Source organism: Rhodamnia argentea, chromosome 1, assembly GCF_020921035.1.
Source record: "Rhodamnia argentea isolate NSW1041297 chromosome 1, ASM2092103v1, whole genome shotgun sequence".
NCBI lineage: Eukaryota > Viridiplantae > Streptophyta > Magnoliopsida > Myrtales > Myrtaceae > Rhodamnia > Rhodamnia argentea.
This window is the reverse complement of record NC_063150.1, coordinates 26,885,815-26,910,756: the sequence shown is the minus strand read 5'-3', so window position 1 is coordinate 26,910,756 and position 24,942 is coordinate 26,885,815. Positions and strand designations below refer to the sequence as shown.

At 37.3% G+C, this 24,942-nt stretch overlaps 1 protein-coding gene and 2 long non-coding RNA genes across 3 annotated transcripts in view; 1 reads left to right on the top strand and 2 right to left on the bottom strand.

Annotated features, from left to right (window-relative positions):
* The window catches only part of LOC125313589, a 48,149-nt gene extending 46,569 nt beyond the window's left edge, over positions 1-1,580 (top strand). The window contains exon 3 of the long non-coding RNA XR_007197252.1: positions 1,515-1,580. This is a non-coding gene — a long non-coding RNA (uncharacterized LOC125313589). The remainder of the gene's footprint in view (positions 1-1,514) is intronic.
* Positions 1-24,942, bottom strand: part of LOC115753688 (disease resistance protein L6-like) — a 420,087-nt gene that overhangs the window by 67,031 nt on the left and 328,114 nt on the right. The window lies entirely within an intron of this gene.
* LOC125313592 lies at positions 394-18,232 on the bottom strand. Its single transcript, XR_007197255.1, has 3 exons — positions 18,220-18,232; positions 1,906-1,911; positions 394-733 (listed from the first exon to the last, which is right to left on the bottom strand). It is a non-coding gene; the product is annotated as an uncharacterized LOC125313592 (long non-coding RNA).

Below are 24,942 nucleotides of genomic sequence, written 5' to 3'. Positions count from 1 at the left end.
TAATCACCTAGGCATAACCATTTCTAGAAGATGTAGGCGATAATGGAGATCACACGAGTCCATTTACATGATTTCAGACCCCAGTGAGACTTATCATGTGTCTTATGCACCAGCAATAGTGAAATACTAGCCTATCATATGTCTTACGCACCAGCAATAGTGAAATACTAGCCTTTGAATACAAGATGACTTATGTTACCTCGGAGAAGCTAATTAGCTCCTGTCTCCTTTCACAGACGGAAGTTTTGATGCACAAACTATCAATACAGAGGGTCTATCTTCTTCATAGTTGCAATGATGAGTTGATTATGCTATAAAGTTCCAGGATGAGAACCATAGTCATATGACCATCCAATACACATTCCATCTAAGTGTTTACAGCATAATGAAGTTATTTCCAAAGCGATGCGAGGTTATCCATTCTAAATATGTGAAACAGCAAATCAACAAGGATCTCTAATAATTTGTTACATATCAAATAAAAACGATGCAATCGACATGCATACCTCCAGCTGGGAAACAAAAAAGCAAGGAGAAACCATCCAAAGAAAATATAGCTAAGAACCCTCTTGTTGTACAGAGGTATCATAATTTCAAAACCTTCATCAGATTTTCAGTAATCAATTCGTGAAAAGGTAATTAAGAAGTGCATGTGAAACTTCTCTGTTCATATCTGTAAAATAATTTGATTGCAGAGAAGGGAAAACATTGGTTGTCAGATGAAATGAGTTACCTCATGTTTAAAGTTTGAACACAAGGGAACAATTTGTGGTCGTGGATCAAGAAGCTTTCGAGAGCAACATGCAATTATCTGTCGTATTCTCCCTCAGATTCATATTCATATTCGTCATCTTCTCCCACAATTTCGACTGACTTCTCCAATCAAAGCCACGAAATTGCCTCCACATTTAATTTCCCACAACGATTTATTGCCCACAACGATTTATTGCAACCTTTCGCAGTCCCTTCAAGCTCGACAAATCAGGCAACTTCAGTAAAGATTCACAGGAATCAATCTCTAACTCTTCCAAAAATCGCGGTAGTTCGCTTTGAACAACTCCATACTCAAAGACATGTTGACGAGGTAGGGTCTGCAGTTGTTCAAAGCCTACAAGAAGCAAGTCTCATGGACTGTTCCGAGCAAATCCAAGAATTGCCTAAGATAAATTTTCGCAATCCTCTCTCTCAGGTAAATTTTCGCAATCCAATGTCTCAACCTTTTGCTGTCGCCTCAAGCTTGACAAACCGGGCACCTCCCGCAAATTGTTACAAGAACGAATACACAATTTCACCAAAGACTTTGGTAGTTCGCCTTGAATCTCAACCAGCTTCCCACATTGAATAACATCAATAATTCTTAGTTTTTTTAAATTGCGTAGATCAGGAAGTGCATGTAACTGTCCAAGTCCAAGAAGCCTCAAATCTCGTAGCTTCTCCAAACAACCGAGGCCTTCAATCTCTGAAATTGCAGCGCCATCAATCTGGAGAGTGGATAGGTTTTTCAAATCTGATAGATCCTTCATCGAGCAAAGTGACTCGCAACGTTTCAAATGTAAGGAGGATAAACTTGAGGGAAGCCTGGGAAGGCGATGCAAATTAGGGCAAGCAAGGTTAAGTGACTTGAGCTGAGGAGGGAGGCCAAGGTCTGTTGGTGAGGTGCCCACACAACGAAAGCTTAGGGACAGAGACTCCAGTTTGGTTAACTTCTCCATCCACTGTGGTGGTATCTGATATTCCACAAGCCCATTAGATCTCCCATCAGAATCAGGTGAGCCAAACCGCAGCTTCAATTCCTTTAAATTCGTGAGGTTCGAGAGATCTGGAAACCTGTCCGTGTATAACTCTGACAGTTGTAATTCAACAAGACTTTCAGGAAGCTTCGGTAGTGTGCATATTTTCGCACACCTCAATCTCAAGATCTTCAGGGATTTGTTACTGGAAATGCAATCTCCAATATTCACCTGGAAACGCTCGACACCATATGTTGTGGAGGCCTTTATTTCTGTGAGCTTAGCCATTGTCCAAAGGGTATCGGGCAGTTCTTTGATTCTCGTGTTGGATATATCCAACTCAATCAGCGATTCCAAATTTTCAATTGAATTCGGAAGCCTCTCTAACGATTCACAGTGTTTTAGAGATAGGTATTCCAGACTTGCAAGATCTGTACCCAACCTGTCTGGCAGCCTCTGAAGACACTTACAATAGCTTGCATCTAAGGAAACCAAGCATTTCAACCGACAAATTGACTCCGCAATTTCCATTAATAAACTACATCCCGCTAGGATCAAACGTTCTAAATTTGAATCAGCAGAGAAGATGGGAGTTTGCAGCAAGCCATCGCAACCAGTCAGATCCAAAACTTTCAACTTCTTCATCAACTATAAAAGAAAAATCATGCAAAGATTACTTTATCTAGTAAGACGGAATAATAAGTGGTCTAGCATATAATATACCTTCATGTGGCTCCACCCCTCCCACTGATACGTAAGTTTACTCCGAGATAGATCAAGAATAATCACATCTTGCATGGAGAAGCTTGCAATGTTAAATCTTGAGGGAATATCATGCCAAGAAAGCCATCGCATTCGTGGAAGGAGAGGTGAATTCTTCCGGAAAATATTAGCTGGAGGAACAACTGATGGCCGTTCCCCATAAGGCCGTTCCACATAAAGCCTCTCTTCTGCAGTAATAGGTCTCGACGAACCGTCAACTCCAAGGAACTTTAGATTTGAAAGTCTCTGAAAGTCCTCATAGGTAAAACAGTACGGCTTCTCACAATCAAACTTGAGAGCTTCAACTTTTTTATTTCCCTGCCCGAAGGAAAAATTTTAAAACAAAAGAGTTGAAGGGAAATGCATTTATTCAACTTCACTATTTAAGGGGTCGAGTTGAGTACTATCGTTCCTTTAATCTTAAATGAGCAAAAATATAGGTTGAGTGGGTCACAATAGTGCTAAAGAACAAAAAAGTAGCTCGCTTTTTTCTGAAAAGAAAATGTCCATAAGTAAATTGGAGAGTTATTGCACAGGGGACTTTACCTCAGGTATACTCAGCAAATCCAATACTTCTTCGGGATCCCACAACCTTTTTTTCTCCATTGGATCCATTTTACATTCTTCACAAACTATGTCCCTTCCCAAGTATCTGAGTTGGTCATGCATCGACACTTTATTATCCTCTTCAATCTTTATCAAAGACTTATCCTCCAACATTTTCATTGTGCATTTCGGATGTAGCTGAGGTATCCAGAAATCAACTAGAATGTCTTTGTCATATCCATTGAAAAGACAAGCTATATCGCAGAATATATGCTTTTCCCGATGATCTAATGCTTCATAACTTATTTTGAGTTTACTCTTGACTTCCTTATGAGGACATTTTTCCAACATCTCCAGTATGTTATCCCACTCTGCCTTTCCTTTGAGAGCTAAACATGAACCTATGGCTGCAAGAGCCAGGGGAAGACCTCCAGCAATTTTTACCGCCATTTTGTATTCGTTGATATTCTCATTCAAAGGATAATCTCTTCTGAAGACATGTCTCGTAAAAAGTTGAAGAGATTGTTCGGGATCCATGATGTTAACCTCATAAAGGTCTTGTGCAAGAACCTCGAGAACCCCTTTGTTTCTAGAAGTAATAATAAGTATGCTTCCTTTACCAAACAAAAAATCACAGTTTCCTATAAGTGCATCCATATCTTTCTTGTCATCCACATCATCAAAAAGAATGAGGACCTTTTTATCACGCAACCTTTCCCTAATTGTCTGAATCCCTTTATCAGAGTTTCTTATGTTTGTACATTCCCTTTTGAGGATGTCAAAGATGAGCTGGTTCTGCAAGCACTCAGTGCCTAGGGGGGTTTTTGACTTTTCGCGGATGTTGGGAAGAAAACAAGAATTATTGAAATTTTTTAAAAGCCGATTGTAGATGACTTTGGCAATAGTCGTTTTTCCGATGCCACCCATCCCATGGATTCCTATAATCCATGTTTCACTTGTCGAAGCACCTCTCATTTCCATGATTTTATCCACATGGTCATCGACATCGATCAAGTAGTCTGATACTACCAGAGGAGCCACTTCCAACAATTTCAAAGCATGCTCCACGAACAGATTCACGAGCTCACCTTCTCGCCTAGTGTTTGTTGAAGGTCAAAAGGGAATGAGTTAGAAAACTGTGTTGAACAGAACTCTGTTCTGACAAGACCAAATTGAACACTACAGACCTATGCAAAATGCGTTCGTCAACTTATGGTTGTTAAATGATCTGAATTGGAAAAAAAAGTGATGTTTGGAATGAAAAAGGACAAAATTGAGATAGTGCCATTGCTTAGGGTAATTTCTGCAGTATAATTTCAATAGCATAAAATTCAATTTCAACAAGGCTAACAAAAATCTAGAAAATAACCCAATTGAAACGCATCAAAGTTTAAATGGAACAAGGCACATGAGATGAAATGCTAAAAGCACTCACCTATTGGGCATGCTTTGCAGGTCATATCCAGTTATATTCCCGACTGCATTGAGAGCAAGCTTCCATTCTCTGATAGTCTCCTGGTCACATCGCTTCTTGTTTTCATGTGAAAGAAAGGCATCTCCATAGCCCCCTTTTTGGTGCCGAACCTCTTCAGGTGCCACATCATAAAAAATAGGGATGATATATTGTTCCCTAGTTTTCATGCACTCAGCCATTTGGGCTACCTCCTTGAGACACCATACACTAGAGGCATAATCTCTCGAAAAGATAGGTACTAAGATCTTCGACTGCTTAATTGCTTGGACCAGTTCCGGGGCAAACTCTTCCCCTTTGCGGAGGTTTTCATCGTCCTTAAATGTGTGGATTCCTGCACGTTCAAGACTAGTGTAAAGGAAGTCGGTAAAACGTTCTCGAGTGTCTGGTCCTCTGAAGCTCAAGAATACTTCATATTCATATCCTGACGAAGTGCCCATTCCGTGACTTTCTATTGAAGTGTGAGCACCAGAATCGCCTCCTACTATTCCGTCGTCCGCAGCTGCATTGTCATTTGCCTCCCCTCCATTGATTTCCCTTGGTCTTTCCTTCAAGAGAAAAATAAACAGCATAGCAGCAAAAATAATGGTTCCGTGACTTTCTGTTGAAGTGTGAACACTAGAAGCGCCTCCTGCTATTCCATCGTTTGCAGCTGCATTATTACTTGCCTCCCCTCCATTGATTTCCCTTAACCTTCTTTTCAAGAAAAAATTAAATAGCATAGCAGCAAAAGTACCCATTGTGTGACTTTCTGTTGAAGTGTGAGCACCAGAATCGCCTCCTGGTATTCCGTCGTCTGCAGCTGCATTGTCATTTGCCTCCCCTCCATAGATTTCCCTTGGTCTTCTCTTCAAGAGAAAATTAAACAGCATAGCAGCAAAAATAACGGTTCCGTGACTTTCTGTTAAAGTGTGAACATCAGAAGCGCCTCCTGCTATTCCATCATTTGCAGCTGCATTATTACTTGCCTCCCCTCCACTGATTTTCCTTGATCTTCTTTTCAAGAAAAAATTAAACAGCACAGCAGCAAAAGTACCCATTGCGTCACTTTCTGTTGAAGTGTGAGCACCAGAAGCTCCTCCTGCTATTCCGTTGTTTGCAGCTGCATTGCTATTTGCCTCCCCTCCAGTGATTGCCTTTGACCTTCTCTTCAAGTAAAAATAGAACCGCATAGCAGCAAAAGCAGTGGCAGCAAGAGATGGAAAAGGTTTGGAAGCCATGATCACAAGCGTAAATGTGAGTATGAGAATCACAAATGGAGATCTCAGTAGGTCATGAAACTTAGAAGCCAGGATTGGCTAAATATGCAGAGAGCCGTCGAGCAGCGTGCCATGATTATTTAATAAGAATGATTGATTGCAACATCGCTCCAGCCTGTCAAAGTTGACAATACACGTGAACATAGGAGTTTTATATCTCAAGGAGAGTATGAACACCTTAGAGGAGTCTCAAATCTCTAGCGGAGAACGTGAAAATAGCACAATGCAAAGTTTTCACTTTAAAAAAGGAGTTAAACCCTTCTCAAGACATATATTATTCCCCAAGAGTTCTAAATTTCAAGGGGAGAACGTGAATGTGTTCTCAATTGACATAGCACAATCCAGAGAGCATTCTTTTTAAAAAGAAAAGTTCCACTCTTCTTAGATATCGAGAGCATAAATTATTTCTTTTAATATCATTATTGCAGATACAACCTCCACTCTCTCTAGATTGGGTCAAAAGATTAACCAGAGCTATTCATTTGATGGGACACTTGTAACTTGAAATGTTACACATTCGTTCGCCAAAAATGGAGTTTTGTTCCGTGCATCGTAAATTTAAAGAACCAATAGTAAACTTGAAATATCACCAGCAAGTAACAATTAACAAATAACTTATTAGTTTGGTCAACTTTTAGTAAGTCATCAATATGCTAACATTTTTTCATACTCAAACCATAGTTGCTTTTAGGTTTTACTAGTGGATTTTTTTTTTTTTTTTAATCTTGAATAGATTACGAATGCATACATAAGTATTATTAGTCTCGATTAACGGTTCTAATTTACCAACAATACAACGATGTTGCCACTGTAAATCCAAGTATGTTGTAAACATTGTTTTGAATTTAGGAATTGCAGTGTTTATTCGTAAGTACCGTACAAACGAAATAATTAATTCACCAGTTTAAAAATATTCTTGTAGCTTACGGACAATCGGTTGCTTTTATAAATGGGCAAGTATTCTTGCTAGAAGATTACTTGTTGCTTACATGCTTTGTTTGTCGCCTTGGTTGACGCTCAACGTTGTAATTTACGAACAAATAACTGCTTTACGACTATACATAGTTTCGATTTTATGAGTAGCAATGTTTATTTGTCAGTAACATACTAATGAAACAACTGATTTACTAGGCCGAATTATTCTTGCAGATTACTAATAGTCGTTTGCTTTAACAAGTGGGTGTGTTTTTCAGCAATTAGATTGAGAGTTGCTTACATATTTTACCAAAAATGTTGCTTAAGGTTAACTTTCGAAAAAGTTAGCTATATTACCACAGTAAGTTCTTAGCAGATTATGAACATGTTTTACGGATACCAACATATACTTATCAGTAACACACCAACATTATATAGGGATATCGAGTATCTACATGTGTATGCTGGTCAATTCTATAAATCTGTTTTCTGGTGATATTGATGGTTATCTGTAGCGGTGGAGCTTTCTACATGTTAAAATGGTCGATTGCAAGCCACATATTTGGTGCAGATAATACGAAGTCCGCACTCTTTTCTATCTACAGGTTTTCCTACATTCGCGGAGATCTCCGCCGTCCTTAACTGTAAGGATTCCTGTACCTTTAAGACTTGTGTAAAGGAAGTCGGTAAAGGCTTCTCGAGTGTCTGGTCCGAAAGCTCAAGAAATTTCAAAGTCATATCCTGATGAAGTTCAATATGTCAAGCAATTGAAAAGAAAGTAGCAAACTTTTGGGGGAAAAACAGCGAATCAGGAGCTGGACATCATTGGAGAAATTGGGAGGTTCTGAAAAATCATAAAGATGAGGGTGGAATGGGGTTCGGGGATTTGGTTTCCTTTAATCGAGCTCTGCTTGGGAACCAAGCTTGGAGGCTGGCTCGAAACCCAACCTTGACGTGGTCCCCAATCCTTAAAGGACTGTATTTTCCTAGAAGATCATTTTGGCAAGCAGAAAAAGAGTCTCGCCCGTCATGGGGATGGCAGAGCATACTGGCAGGGAGAGAAACAATAGCCAATTCTGTCCATTGGTCTGTTGGAACGGAAGAAAGCATCAATATTTGAGAGGATAGATGGCTGAAGAGAGGTACTATAGGGGACCAGCCAATTTTAGTGAACCAACTAAAGTTGCTGAATTAATTCTACATGAGGAAAATATATGGGATGAGCAGACTCTTCACCAACTATTTGATAAGCAGACTGTAAATGACATCTTATCAATGCCCTTAAAGGCACAAACTCTACACAAACAGATATGGACTGTTACTAAGGCGAGTTCACTATGAAGAGTACTTATAACTGGACTAGAGCACAAAGAGGAAATCAACCCACAACACAAGCATCATCATCATTCCAGCCACCCCGCAAATTATGTCATCAAATTTGGAAAATGAAAACACCCCACAAAGTGAGAATTTTTTGTGGAGCGTTTGCCAAAACGCTTTACCCACAAAAGATAATGTATTCAGGCGAAGGATCCTACCTGACTCAGGCTGCCCTTTCTGCAACCAAGCAGCTGAGACGGTCGAGCGCCTCTTTTTGCTTTGTCCATGGATGAGATCGATCTGGATGAATCCTGCAATCCAAGTCCAAATTACAAGTCATAGCATTTGACGAATTGAGGAATGGCTTCTAAACTTCCTTGAAAGACAAAATCACTTACCTCCCCTTGATACAGTTGCAGCAACTCTCTGGTGCATATGGAAGGCCCGAAACAACTTCGTTTTCCGGCGTCAACCTCCAAATCCAGATGCTCTAGTTGATTCGGCCCTCAATACACTCAATAATTTCAGCAAGTCGATCCCCTAAAGAACGAACTTTATCTCGGCGAACAGGAATTCACCGCTCGTCTGGACACCACCGAGGCAAAGTGCTATGAAGATAAACACCGACGGCGCTTATGTGAGGGGGTCTCCGACAGGCGCCCTATCGTGCCTTATCCGAGACGAATTGGGGGTTGTTCAAGGAGGATTTGCCAGATCTATACAAGCATCGTCTATTATGCGGTTAGAGACTTACAGGCCCTAGCTCTCCTTGAAGGACTGAAGCACGTGCAAGGAAGACGAAGTGAAGTCTTGGAAGGGGTCAACGCCATAAACAACTCAGACCAAATCTTGTGGGAAGTCGACGCACTTTTATTGGAGGCTCGCGGCTTAGCCGGCTCCATAAGGCTAGCTAGAATTGTCAACCAAGCGGCGGATTGGGTGGCTAATCCTCGTAATCTACGGAATTTACTTTGTTTGGACGCCCCTTCGGGCTGCTTATGTACTTTTTTATTAAATAAAATTAGCTTTTTTCCCCGACCCAAAAAAGTGCCCACTCCGCTATTCCGTTGAAAGAGATAAGTATACCGTAAGTACCATAACTTATATACGACGTTCACTTAAGTACCATAGTTTTCAAAACTTTCACTTAAGTACCATAACTTTCAAAAATCGCTTATTTGAGTGTCACATCGGAGCAAAATCGTTCACTTGAGTGCTACATCAATTTTTCCGACGAGCCACGTCGGCTTTCCAAAGTGTCACATCAACTTTTTCGATGTTCACGTCAACATGGCACTCAAATGAACGATTTTTGAAAATTATGACACTTAAGTGAAAGTTTTAAAAGTTATGACACTCAAGTGAATGCCGTACAAAAATTATGACACTTTTAGTGTACTTTTCTTCCGTTGAAGTGTGAGCACCAGAAGCGCCTCCTGCTATTCCATCATTTGCAGCTGCATTGTCATTTACCACTCCTCCATTGATCTCCCTCGATCTTTATTCAAGAAAAAATTAAACAGCATAGCAGCAAAAGCAGTGACAACAAGAATGGAAAAATTTTGGATGCCATGATCACAAGTGTAACAATGATAATTCTATACACAGCTGAGGTGGACCCGATGGATGATTCATCTAATCTATCGGTACATGTAAACTCAATCACATGATAATTAAAATGATTGATATACCACAAAATTTCTCAAATTAGTATATTAATAATAAATTTATTTAAATTAATTTTTTTATCACGAAAAAAATCTAAATTCATACGTTAACACTAAATTTATTTTAAATTAATTTTTTAATGCCAAAAATCCCAAATCATTTTCTCTCCCTTACTCATGATGGTGCAGAGAAAAGAGTAGAGTTGGGTTGGGAAGGGCCCCACTCTGGTGTCGAAAAACCTGCATTTGTCAACTTTGACAGGCTGCAATGAATCAGATCGTTCTTATTTGACCAGCTCGAGCAATCACAACACTTTGCCCATCCATCACTCCTTGAGATCTGAAACTGCATCGGCTTCTTGTGCTATTTGCACATGCTTAATCTAGTCAAATGAGCTCGTGTATAGCTCACAACCTATGTCCATGGAAGTTGCGACCAGCAGTGGTCGCTAGCCTTTGCCCGGTCACAAATTTGTTACAGTATGGCCGTGGAGTTGAGGATCGACTCGGGGTTTTTTTTTTTTTTTTTGTTGAAAAGCGAAGAGAGGCCCTCAGCCCTGTTTACCATTTGGGTATTTGGGTATTTTGGCAGCAGCAAAAGATTGAATACAATTGATAAGGAAAGAGAAGAGCAGAGGATAAGGATGGGTGCGCGTGATTATGGTGGTGGATGCAGTTCGAGCGGTCAGCCGCCGTCGGTTAGATGAGAGAGTGATGATTTTACTAAATGATACTTAATTAAAATTTAATTCGGCGTATAATATAATCACCGAATTTCAAATTTATTCAATATAATCTATGAACTATTTACACATTATCAATTTAGTCAATATTAAACACTTTTATGTAGTTCATGCATTGCATTGAACATGTATCAAAAGTCCCGACATCATTATATTGAGCACTTTAAATATTGTGGTAAAGTACATTCTGACTTTTTTTTTTTTCAAATCCAAAGTTCCTAAATCTCTACCGACACTTCAAATATCGATTTACATGAATACTTAAACAAGATTATTCCAAATAGAAGGATGGATTTCCAGCCCACGCCCGGATTGAAATTTGCCATATTATTCCAAACTTGCATGGATGGCAATTTCATAGAATCGGACAACGCCAAAAAAGAACAAATTGAAGGCGGTTTTCCCCAAAACGGGCCCGACTGGAAGGAAGTGACGATACAATTATGCACGGGCAAAGAAGCAAGCGTGCCTCGTGTAGAGTCATCCCTGCAATTTGCGATAAGTTTGAGTGCGAAGTAGCCACACAAATTTGACCAATAAAAAATATAAGACAGAAGGAGAAGAATTGCAATTGCGTTATGATGGTGCAGAGAAAAGAGAAGAGTTGGGTTCGTGGCGAAAAACCAAAATTTGTCAACTTCGACAGGCTGGAGTGATGTTGCAATTAATCATTTTTATTGACCAATTGTAGCAAATTCGATTCTCTGCATGTTTAGTCAATTCTGGAGAGGTGACACTGTCTTTGGAAGCCCTTGTTAAGAAGCTTTTTTTAGGGGCAAGGCGTGCCCAACATCACTGGATCAACACCCCACCAATTCCCACCCTATATTTTCCATCCCGGGTAAGAGGGATTACCCTCTCCTCTCAAACGTTAGAAAGAAATGCCCAACGATGTCGATCTAGGACTGTCCAAATATGCATAAGGTGTTGAAAAGCATGGAAGAACCCGTCCATATTGTTGCACAGATGAACCTCAGTTCATTCCTCAGGTGTTAAACAAAGTGCATTTGTGAAAAAAAAGAAAAAAGAATGGAACATTTTTGCGGATCTAGCAAGAAATTTTTTTTTTGTTTAATCTCCTTGGCTTGGTTGCCCCACCATCTGCTTCCTCTTCCATGTTGTTGTCCTGTCCTTATCCAGTATCAATCGGTTCTTTCAATCAACATCTGTACCGAATCGAAATATGAAGGTCTAGTCTGGCTGGTGTTGGCGCATTCACATCGCTTATGCACTTGCCGGCAACTTTGAGGAGGTCTGCTCATCCGTCCGTCACCGGGATTATCTCGCTTCAACATCTCTAAAATTTGCTCAAGTCAAGTCTTCCAGGAAAAAACAAAAAACTAAACTTTGATAATTTGTCTATAGTCACTTCGGACTATGCCAATCTCACATCACATCCACGTTAGCTCTATTTATCGGCGGTTGTTCATGCATGCCGCGAAATTAGACGAAATTGTGTGAGAGCTTGGATTTGAGTAAGTTCCTAAATTGCTTCTTCTAAACTATGAGATATAAAATTTGGAGCACTCCCTTAAAATGAAGGAAAGAGAAAAAAAACTTTTTGTTAACTAGAGGGATGACCGATGATTTTTTTGCAACCCTATTCATCGTTGAACTGAATACCGAAGGAGAAAAATAGACCAATTCTTCTCATGAGGGCATTTGGGTAATTTTCTCGTAGCAAAAGACAAATGCGACTGATAGGGGAGGGAGGAGCAGGGGAAAGGATAGGGGCCGTGATCAGTGGTCGGGAGCGCTGCTGATGTTGTGCGTCCGAGCTGACAAATACCAATGGATGAGGTGGACCCGACTGATAATTCACCTAATCTGTCGGTGCATGCGAACTCAATCACACGATAATTAAAATAATTGATATACCACGCAATTTTTCAAATTGGTACGTTAAATATAAATTTATTTAAAATTAACTTTTTCATTACAAAAAAAATTAAATTACTGTATTTGTTATAAATTTATTTTAAATTAATTTTTGTTACGAAAAATCCCATACATTTTCTCTCCCTTACTTGTGACGGTGCAGAGAAAAGAAAAAGGCTTGGTTGGGAAGGGCCCCACTCTGTCTTTTTCGATGTGTTAAAAAAACTTGCATTTGTCAACTTTTCACAGGCTGCAATGAATCAAATCGTTCTTATTTGACCAACTCGGGCAATCCCAACTCTTGCCCATTCATTGCTCCTTGAGATCTGAAACTGCCTTGGCTTCCTGTACTATTTACACATGTTTAATTTTAGTCAAATGAGCTCGTGTAGAGCTCGCAACCTATGTCCATGGAAGTCGCGACGGACGGTGGTCGCTAGCTTTTGCGCGGCCACAAATTTGTTACAGCATGGCCGTCGAGTCGAGGCTCGACTCAATTTTTTTTTTCTTTTTTGGGTCAAACGACTCAGTTCATTCGCTCGAACTTTTGAACAGCAGAGAGAGGCCCTCACCCCTGTTTACCATTTAAAACTAATGCCAGAAAAAGGGGGAAAAGAAAAGAGTCCTCGCCATGAGGGCATTTGGGTATTTTGGCAGCAGCAAAAGACAGAATTCAAATGTTAGGGAAGAGAGAAGCAGAGGAAAAGGATGAGTCGTAGGTGATTATGGTTGGATAGAGTGCAAGTTGTCAGCCGTCGGTGGTTAGACGAGGGGTGATGATATCACAAAATGATACCTAAAATTTAATTCGAAGTATAATGTAATCGTTGAATTATCAATTTATCATTATCATAAGTAAATTACTGGCAATATTAAGAACTTATCAACAGTCCAATGAAGTCAGAAATTACTAAATAAATTGTAAAATAATTTGAAAGCATTATAATTGAATGATCATGCATGATATTCCTAAAAAATAGAAATGATTGATAAAAGTCGGAACAATATTACCATTTTTGTTCAAAATTTAGCAACATCCCAATGAAATAGTAAATTAGCAACTCCTCTCCGAATTTACAAATGTAGTTGGAAAATTTCTATCACCATCGATAATTTGACGATTTGCTTCGAATTTGACAGCAGCAAAATAGAAGATCCAATTGACGATGTTTGTAAACTCCCACTAGTTTATTTACCCCGCAATGGTATTTTCCTTTTTGTGATCAAAAAATTAATTTAAGATAAATTTATTATAAATATATCGATTTTTTGTGCTATTAAATCGCCGTTGTTCGAGGGTGATTTAGTCAAAACAAAAAATAAAATTGAAGAAAGAGACAGTACTTTAATTATGAACCTTTTCTGACCCCAAAAAAAATTATGAATCTTTATACTTGTGCGTTTCTCAAAGAAACTTTCTTTTGACTAAAATGTTGGGGACAGCACAAAGGGCACGCGAAAGTACTGGTGGCTCTCCTTTTCCACGTTAGGATGTCCCATCTTCTTTTTCCTTTGCTTTATTGCTTTGTACCTTTCCACTATCACTTTTGCTTTTAACAAGATCTTTCCTCGGATTCTCTGGGGCAATTTTGCCGGGAACGACGGTTGAGGTCTCCCAATAAATGGCTTCAGGCTAACAATTATGGATTTCTTTTCCAATTTTGTTCGAGAAGATGTGCACTTTTACACGATTTCCATCATTTGAAGTTTGACAAATAAGTATAGGTTAGATTAATTGATATGATCATACCTTAATTTAGAATTTAGCAAGTCAATATACACATCTATTATAAAAGTGTGAAAATCTCGATAGTTTTCTTTTTCTTAAAAAAAAAAAGAGATTAATACCACCAAAAATCCTAAATTACTTATGACAAATTTACTCCAAATTATTTTTTATTATAAAAACTTTAAATTGGTACACTTATGATAAATTTACCTAAACTGATACACTTATGACAAATTTACCCTCCGTTAGTCTTCGTTAAATTTAACAGTCAAATTGCTAAGTTAGATAGCATGTGGCAGCTCATGAGTGTACCGATTTAGGTTTTTTACCTTATGTTTATCACAGGTATATCAATTTGAGATTTTCGTAGTATTAACCCAATTTGATGAATGGTAAATTTTTCATAGGTATTCCAGTTTGAAATTTTTCATGGTAAAAAAATTAGTTTAGGGTAAATTTGCTACAGGTGTACCAGTTTAGGATTTTTTTATTATCAAAAAAATAGTTTAAGATAAATTTATAATAAATGTACTAGTTTGAGATTTTTCACGATCAAAAAATAGTTGGGGATAAATTTATCATAAATATATCAATTTGGGGTTTTCATCGTATTCATACTTTAAAAAAAATCACTTTTGGAAGAAGTGAAACTTTTCCGAATCGCATTAGCCTAATGTTCTAGAGAATCTTGAACTTTCCACTTGCTTCTAAAATTTTCCTAAACATTCGATGTTATCACGAAGAATATAAGGTTTCAGTTAATATTATGTGATCAAATCTTAATTTTCTTTAAAAATCTCATGACATTTTAACTTTTTCAAGTTAGTTTAGATATTACAGAAGGATGTCTATAAGGTAGATTTGACAAATAATTTCAATAAATCGATTCAGAACGTCTAACCTATAATAGCACTTGTCCTTTTTCTTTCATTTCTTTTTGTTGCTTTTGGGACGACTCTAAACGCGTGGATACTGATCCTGGACAATGAGGCATCAATTTATATCTGGCGTTTGCATTATTGGTACGATTATGGCTGCTAACTACTTCAATTAGATAAATCAAACCATTAAAAAAAGACTTACTTAGATAATAAGGTCTTCTAAGGGCCTGCTCGGCAACGGTGGAAAGATTTAAACTCAAAATCTCGTTATTTGATATCATGTAATATTTCAAAAGCTTAAACTTATAGATGAATACGATGTTTAATATATATATATATATATATATATATATATATATTCTTTAATAAGATGCATTTTTTAGTTCCTTAATATGTCTATGGTGTTAGACCAAAGAAGAAAATTGTGTGGTGAAAGAACAAAGGTCTTGATAGCGGGACCCACATCAATACAAAAGGTCTTAAGCCTTAATAAGATGCATTGAATTTTTTTTAAGTTCCTTAATATTTCTGTGGTGGAGGAGCAAAGGCAATACGAAAGTTTTCTTTTTTTCCTTTGAAAGAGTAGGAGTTTGGCAGTGGATTCCACCTAGTTTCCTTTATTTTTTTCCCAGAGCTTTCGAGGTAAATGGAGGAAAGCTCAATTTCAATTCGAATGGAAGAAGTCTGATCCCAAATTATCTGCAACGAGACTTTTGGACTTTTGATCACCAAAACAAAAGTTCACCGGAGTATCATCAAAGCTAAAGCTATTGGAGAAAAAAATTTGATCTTTCACTGATCTCAATTTAAGAAATTTGATACTTTACATGAGTATTTTTTTTCCTTACTGATTGCGCCATCGTCGTTAATAACTCAAATCTTAAAATTTCCATACTGTGATTAACCAAATACAAAGACAGACCAGATGAGTGTTAGGGTGGGGACCCACGGCTATTCACCGAGACCTCTTGTTGTGGTCCACTTGTACGAAGTCGTACTGCCATAAGGTTGACAAACGACGAAACATAATAATTGCCACCTCACCGTCCAAAAACAAAAGGACAGATAGGACAAGTACGGTACTGACCCACGGCTATTCCCCACCGAGGACTGATATTCAAAGTGGTCCTGCATCATCTGGAGCATAATAATTATCACGTGACAGACACGGCCAAAAGCATAATAATTATCACGTGACAGACACGGCCAAAAGCAAAACTAAACTCTACCATGGTTATATGAATGTGTCTACTGGCCAACCAGCCACCTCTCATCCATCACATACGACTTAATACAGACACCCATCTCATTTATTGTGCGAAAACCCTCTTTTTTTTTTTTTTTAGGACAAAAATAATAGAAAGTAAAAACACATTTACATAACAAACACCAATTGCAAAACGCATAAATAAAATAAGAGAGACAAGTATTTTTTTTCCTTACTGGTTGTCCTCCACGGAGCTCTCTGCTTAACTGCAAATGAAATGTATCATTCAGCATTTCCATATATCATTGGCACTGCCTAATCCTTGTGCAGTTGAGATAGCCGCTGGGAAAACAAGTTCTTCTTTGAAATTATAAGGCTACATCTTCCATAAAGTGGGAAAGGAAACAAGAGACGCTGAAAAGAAGCGTGCTGGTTTTCGCGAAATACAGTTTTCTGTACTCGCCTGATCATATTTCATGAGTTCATCCCACTGTTCCTTAGCAACAAACTTTCTTACTTCCGCATCCAACATACTGAGACGGTAATTCAAATCTCCGAACCAGAATACCTGACTGTTTACAGAACAATCCAAATGGATCAATTTTTGACAGACATGATCTAAACTCGTTAAGTAAGGCTCGGACAGATTAACAGTTTTTCAATTCTAATGAGGCAACCTGCGGACATTTTCAACTCAAGTCTCGTAGAAGCCTGCACTGACGCCCTAACAGTGTTCCATGTTAAACTAGCCTTAGGATCTTTATCTCCAATAATCACTCTCTCGGGGATTTATTATAGTGCTCTTCTGTTGCAATCCAATGACTGCTTTTGTTGTCATGAATCATTTTCTGCAGAGATGCTTCTGTAATCTTGCCAAAGCTCACATTTACTAACACTCAGGACTTCTAGAAGTCGCGAATCTCTTTCTTAGATTTGTACTGCATAATCAACAAGCTTTAAGGAATTTTTCTGCATATAGTGACACTTGTGGGATCATAAAAGCTCTCTGCTTTGGTTGGGTGATGTGAGTCTCATTTGTCGAGCATCATCTTCGGCAGAGGAATTTCTTTCCCCTGCCGAATCCCAGTTGAACGTTAGGTTGCTCATGCTAATGTCTTCGCCTGGATTTCAACCCTATTCTATTTTTCCCTCCTCACCTATATATCATTTTGAAGAAAAGGGTCAGCTTAAGAATTTATGAGTTCCAAAGTGGAACATTTTTTTTTTTTCGATCCCAAAAAAAAAAATGGAACATTTTTACGGATCTAGAAAGTTTTTTTTTTTTTAAATTCTTCTTGGCTGCCCCACCATGTGCTTCCTCTTCCGCGTTGTTTTGTCCTTATCAATTATCAATCGGTTCGAAATTTGAAGGTCTGGTCCAGCTGGTGTCGGAGCATTCACATCGCTCATGCCCTTGCCAGCAACTTTGAGGAGGTCAGCTCATCCATCAGCCTTGGACTATGCTAAACTCACATCATCCGCTTTAGCTCTATCTATCCGCGGTTGTTCGTCCATGCCGTGACATTAGATTTTACCAGTCTCTTAGTTGAAGCTGTGATCGACGATGCTTCTTGATAGCTTAGGTCTGAATAAGTCTTTAAACTGTTTCATCTGAACTATGAAACGTAAAATTCGGAACACTCTCTTAAAAATGAAAGGAAAAAAAAATACTTTTTCTTAGCTTGGGAGATGACCGACGATTTTTTTTTCAGCCCCTTGTCCATCGTTAAACTCAATACCGCAAAAGAAAAAGAGAATAATTCCTCTCATGAGGGCATTTAGGTAATTTTGGCTGTAGCAAAAGACAAATGCGACTGGTACGAGAGGGAGGAGCAGAGGAACGGACGGGGGTCGTGATCACTGGTTACGGATGGAGGCCCTCAGCTCTGTTTACCATTTAAAATCAATACCAGAAAAAGCGGAGGAAAAAAGAAGTCCTCGCCGTGAGGGCATTTGGGTATTTTGGCAGCAGCAAAAGACAGAATGCAATTGATAAGGAAAGAGAAGAGAAGAGGAAAAGGATGGGTCCGCGCGATTACGGCGGTGGATGCAGTGCGAGCTATCAGTCGTCGTTGATTAGATCAGAGAGTGATGATATTACTAAATGATACTTCCTTAAAATTTAATTCGGCTTATAATATAATGACCAAATTTTAAATTTATTCAATATAATCTCTTAATTATTTGCGCATTATCAATTTAGTCAATATTAAGTACTTTTATGTAGTTCATGAATTACATTGAACATGTATCAAAAGTCCCGACATCATTATATTGAGCATATTAAACATTATGGTAAAGTACATTTTGACTTTTTTTTTTGTCAAATCCAAAGTTCCTAAATCTCTACCGACACTTCAAATATCGATTTACATAAATACTCAAACAAGATTATTCCAAATAGAAGGATGGATTTCCAGCCCAAGTCGGGATTGAAATTGCAATGTTATTCCAAACTTGCATGGATGGCAATTTCATAGAATAGGACAGCGCAAAAAACAGAACAAATTGATGTCGGTTTTCCCCAAAACGCGCCCGACTGGAAGGAAGTGACAGTACAATTATGCATGGGCAAAGAAGCAAGCGTGCCTTGTGCAAAGTCATCCCTGCAATCTGGGATAAGTCTTGAGTGCGAAGTAGCCGCACAAATTTGACCAATAAAAAGTATAAGACCGGAGGAGAAGAATTGCAATTGCGTTACGATGGTGCAGAGAAAAGAGAGGAGTTGGGTTCGTGCCGAAAATTTGCTCAAGTCAAGTCTTACAGGAAAAAACAAAAAAAAAAAGGAATGGAACGTTTTTGCGGATCTAGCAAGATTTTTTTTTTTTGGTTTAATCTCCTTGGTTGCCCCACCATGTGCTTCCTCTTCCGTGTTGTTGTCCTGTCCTTATCAAGTATCAATCGATTCGTTCAATCAACATCTGTACCGAATCGAAATCTGAAGGTCTAGTCTGGCTGGTGTTGGCGCATTCACATCGCTCATGCACTTGCCGGCAACTTTGAGGAGGTCTACTCGTCTATCCGTCACCGGGATTATCTGGCTTCTACATCTCTAAAATTTGCTCGAGTCAAGTCTTCCAGGAAAAAACAAAAAAAATTAAACTTTGACGATAATTAACATATGGCAAATTTGTCACGGGTGCATTAATTTTTTTTTTTGTTATTCAAAAAATTAATTTAAGATAAATTTATTATAAGTATATCAATATTTTTTGTAATTAAAAAATTAATTTGAAATGAATTTTTTATAAATATATCGGAATTTTCGTGATATTTACTCTCCCTTTTTCGAGGGTGATTTAGTTAAAAAAAAATAAATATAGCGACAGTGACTTAACGATGAATCTTTGTCCTTGCGTGTTTCTTTTGACTAAAATCTTGGGAAGAGCACAAAAGGCATGCTAAAGCACCGGGGGCTCTCCTTTTCCACGTTAGGATGGACCCCATCTTTTTTTTTCTTTGCTTTATTGCTTTGTACCGTTCCACTGTCACTTTGCTTTTAACGCGATCTTTCCTCGGATTCTCTGGGCAATTTCGCCCTCAACGACGGATGAGGTCTCAGAATACATGGCTTCAAGCTAACAATTATGGATTTCTTTTCCAATTTTGTTCGAGAAGATGTGCACTTTTACACGCTCTCCATTATTTGAAGTTTTACAAATAAGTATAGGTTATATTAATTGATATGATTAAACCTTAATTTAGAATTCAGCAAGTGAATATACAAATCTATGAACCTAGCTATCATAAAAGCGTGAAAATCCGAATAGTTTTCTTTTTCTTTATAAAAAAAAAAGATTAATACCACGAAAAATTCTAAACTACCTATGACAAATTTACTCTAAATTATTTTTTATCATAAAAAATTTTAAAACTAGTACATTTGTGATAAATTTACCTAAACTAATACACATATGGCAAATTTATCCTCCATTAGTCTTCGTTAAATTTAACACTCAAATTAGAAAGTTAGATGGCACGTGACAGCTCATAAGTGTACCGATTTACGTTTTTTTACCCTCTGTTTATCACAGGTGTATCAATTTGAGATTTTTGTGGTATTAATTCAATTTAACGAATGATAAATTTGTCACAGGTGTCCTAGTTTGAAATTTCTCATGGTAAAAAAATTAGTTTAATGTAAATTTACTACAAGTGTACCGGTCTAGGATTTTTTATGGTAAAAAAAAATAGTTTAAGATAAATTTATAATAAATGTACGAGTTTGGGATTTTTCATGATCAAAAAATAATTTGAGATAAATTTATGATAAATGTACCAATTTAGGGTTTTCGTCGTATTAATCCTAAAAAAGAAAAATCACTTTTGGAAGAAGTGAAACTTTTCCGGATCGCATTAGCCTAATGTTCTAGAGAATCTTGAACTTTCCACTTGCTTCTAAAATTGTCCTAAACATTCGATGTTATCAAGAAGAATATAAGCTTTCAGTTAACATTATGTGATGAAATCTTAATTTTCTTTAAAAATCTCCTGACATTTTAACTTTTTCAAGTTAGTTTAGATATTATACGAGGATGTCCATAAGGTAGATTTGACAAATAATTTCAATAGATCCATTTAGAATGTCTGACCTATGACAGCACTTGTCCTTTTTCTTTCATTTCTTTTTATTGCTTCTGGGATGACTCTAAACTCATGGATACTGATCCTGGAAAATGAGGTATCAATTTATATCTGGCATTTGCATTGTTGGTGCGATTGCGGTCAAACCATTAAAAAAAGACTTGCTTAGATAATAAGGTCTTCTAAGGGCCTATTCGGCAACGGTGGAAAGATTTAAACTCAGAATCTCATTATCTGATATCATGTAATATTTCAAAAGCTTAAATTTATAAATGAATATGCTGTTTAATATATATATTCTTTAATACGATGCATTTTTTAGTTCCTTAATATTTCTATGGTGTTAGACCAAAGAAGAAAATTGTGTGGTGAAAGAACAAAGGTCCTGATAGCGGGACCCACATCAATACAAAAGGTCTTAAGCCTTAATAAGATGCATTGAATTTTTTATAAATTCCTTAATATTTCTGTGGTGGAGGAGCAAAGGTAATTCGAAAGTTTTCTTTTTTTTCCTTTGAAAGAGTAGGAGTTTGGCAGTGGATTCCACCTAGTTTCCTTTATTTATTTCCCAGAGCTTTCGAGGTAAATGGAGGAAAGCTCAATTTCAATTCGAATGGAAGAAGTCTGATTCCAAAATATCTGCAACGAGACTTTTGGACTTTTGATCACCAAAACAAAAGTTCACCGGAGTATCATCAAAGCTAAAGCTATTGGAGAAAAAATTTGATCTTTCACTGATCTCAGTTTAAGAAATTTGATACTTTACATGAGTATTTTTTTTTCCCTTACTGATTGCGCCATCGTCATTAATAACTCAAATCTTAAAATTTCTTTTGTCACACTCGGATCCACGCCTGAAAAGGCTTAAGAACTTATGAGTTCCAAAGTGGAACACTTTTCTTTTTCGACCCCCCAAAAAAAAATGGAACATTTTTACGGATCTAGAAAGATTTTTTTTTTATCTTCTTGGCTGCCCCCACCATGTGCTTCCTCTTCCGTGTTGTTCTGTCCTTATCAATTATCAATCGGTTCGAAATTTGAAGGTCTTGTCCAGCTGGTGTCGGAGCATTCACATCGCTCATGCCCTTGCCAGCAACTTTGAGGAGGTCAGCTCATCCATCAGCCTTGGACTATGCCAAACTCACATCATCCGCGTTAGCTCTATTTATCCGCTGTTGTTCGTCCATGCTGTGACATTAGATTTTACTAGTCTCTTAGTTGAAACTGTGATTGATTGACGATGCTTCTTAGTTAGATCCTCGATTGTTTCATCTGAATTGTGAGACGTAAAGTTCGGAGCAATCTCTTAAAATGAAAGGAAGAAAAAAAAATACTTTTTTTTAACTTGGGGGATGACCAACGATTTTTTTCAGCCCCTATTCGTCGTCAAACTCAATACCAAAGAGAAAAAGGGAATAATTCCTCTCATGAGGGCATTTGGATAATTTTGGCTGTAGCAAAAGACAAATACGACTGATAGAAGAGGGAGAGCAGAGGAAAGGACGGGGTCGTGATCACTGGTTACGGATGTAGTGCGTGTAGTCACCTGTCCGTGGTCAGTGGTCGGGAGCGATAATATCGTGTGTCTGGGCTCATGTACACATAGATGAGGTGGACCCAATGGATGATTCATCTAATTTATCGGTACATGTAAACTCAATCATATGATAATTAAAATGATTGATATACCACGAAATTTCTCAAATTAATACATTAATAATAAATTTATTTAAATTAATTTTTTGATCACGAAAGATTTTAAATTCATCCGTTTACTCTAAATTTACTCTAAATTAGTTTTTTAATGCCAAAAATCCCAAATGACTTTCTCTCCCTTACTTATGATGGCATAGGGAAAAGACCAGAGTTGGGTTGGGAAGGGCCCCACTCTGGTGTCGAATAACCTACATATGTCAACTTTGACAGGCTGCAATGAATCAGATCGTTCTTATGTTGACCAACTCGAGCAATCACAGCACTTTGCCCATTCATTGCTCCTTGAGATTTGAAACTGCATCGGCTTCTTGTGCTATTTGCACATGCTTAATTTAGTCAAATGAGGTCGTGTAGAGCTCACAAGTGTACGATAATAACAAATGGGGATCTGTATGGGTCATTGAGGGCCTGCATAGTAATTATTCTGATTCTCATCTCAGGAATAGTAAAAGATGAGAATGTTGTTTGGTAACGTAAATAGTTCTGATTTTGATTTTGTTCCCAAAATCAGTTTTAGAGAATCAAAATCACTTTTAGAGCAAAATTCAAAACAAAAAAAAATTGATTCCGGAAAAAGAATCACTTTTGAAAATAACAAAACTGAATGAAGTCTCACATTTCTCACCTTTTCAATTTAATTTTCTCGTCACTTTCCCCTCTAACTAATAAAAAAATTAAAAAATAAAAAATAGAATTTTTTTAAAAAATGACAAAAAATTTAGAAAATCCCAAAAAATAGAAGAAGCTTAGATTATGCTAGTTTGACCTTATTTTCATAAATTTGGGCCCAAATTTCATAGATTTCACTCTCCTACAAAATATATTGTAGAAGATGAGGACATCCAACACGCATACTCGTAACTGTGAATCACAAGATGTTTTTATGTATTTAGACAATGCAACTTTTAAAGAAAAAATGAGTCCTTAATATGGGAATCTGACCCATGCTTCATGGAACTTCAAACATTATATATTAAAATTTGTATTTCATTTATGACATGCTAAAAAATAATGTATTTTAAATTATTTTAGTGTGCATTAGAAATTAGTCTTTAATTTAGGATGAAATTTTATAAATTAACTACATAGTTATTTGACTTAAATGATAAAAAGGAAAAGAAGCAGTTTTTTGAAACATAAATTTTATGCATTTATCAAACACGTTCCGGTTATCTAAAACTCATTTAGGAACAGAATAAAAAAAAGCCATTTTAACCAGAATCGGTTTTCTGAATCGGAATAGTTACCATGCGCAGCCTAAACTAGAAGACGGGATTGGCTAACTATGCAGAGTCGAGGTCTAGCTTGCTTGAAGTGGTCAATAAGAACGATTCAATACAGCTTGTCAAAGTTGACAATGCACGGGACTATATGGGTTTAAATCTCAAGGGGAGTTTTAAACACCTTGGGAGTTCCAAATCTCTAGGGGAGAACGTAAACATAGCAGCAAAGTGCAAAATTATCATTTAAAAAAGAAAAGTTCACTCTTCTCAAATCTCCATAACATAGATTATTTCCTAGCGGAGACTTGAATGTGTTCTCATTTGACATAGATTATATTCTAATTGGCCGAATTGACTCAATTGACAATGTTTAAAGTTGAATTGGTACAAATGCAAAAAGTTTATGATTAAATTGACATTAATAAAAGGTTTAGGACTGAATTGGCACAAATACAAAAGATTTAGGACTGAATTGACACCAATAAAAAGTTCTTGACTGAATTAGCACAAATACAATAGGTTTAGGACTTTTTCGATAGTCCTTTCCAATTCAGAGCATTCATTTTTAAAATAAAAATTCCACTCTTCTCTGATCTCAAAAACATAAATTGTTTCCTCTTAATGCCACTTCTTCACTCTCTCTAGATTGGATAAAAATATGAACCAATGCTATTCATTTGAAATCTTGCACATTTGTAAATTTGATTTCGCCAAAAAGGAATTTTGTTCTGTGCGTGATAAATGTACCTAATCAACAACAAATTTGAATAATTGCTGGTAAGTAAAAAAAGGGGTATTTTTTTATTCCGGTCAACCATTAGTAAATAGTCAGTGAAATAACTACTTTTTCATCCACGGACAAAATAGTAGATTATCCTTTTATTTTTGTAAATTCTACAAATGGATGCATATTTTCAGGAAGCAGTATACACCAAGTGCCATAAGTTGTGTACGGCGCTCATTTTAGAGCCAAAAGTTTCAAAACGATAACATTTTTTGGTCAAAAAAACAAAAAAATTGCCAATTTTTTTTTTATGAAAAACTCCCACTTACATGCCAACTCCGATATGCTTTATGGAAATCAGACTTGGCCTTTTTTTGTTAAAATATGAGCCGACATGGCTCTCCAGAAGTCTAAGTGGACTTAAACTTAAGAATTAAGTAAAAATTAAGAAAATAAATAATTAAATATAAAAATAACCTAAAACCTCAAAAAAAAAAAAAAAAAAAAAAGAGAAGAAGGGACTGCATGTTCTGGCTTGCCGCCGCCCACCATCGCCCGCAATGGCCAGAGAGGTGGGGGATGGCCGC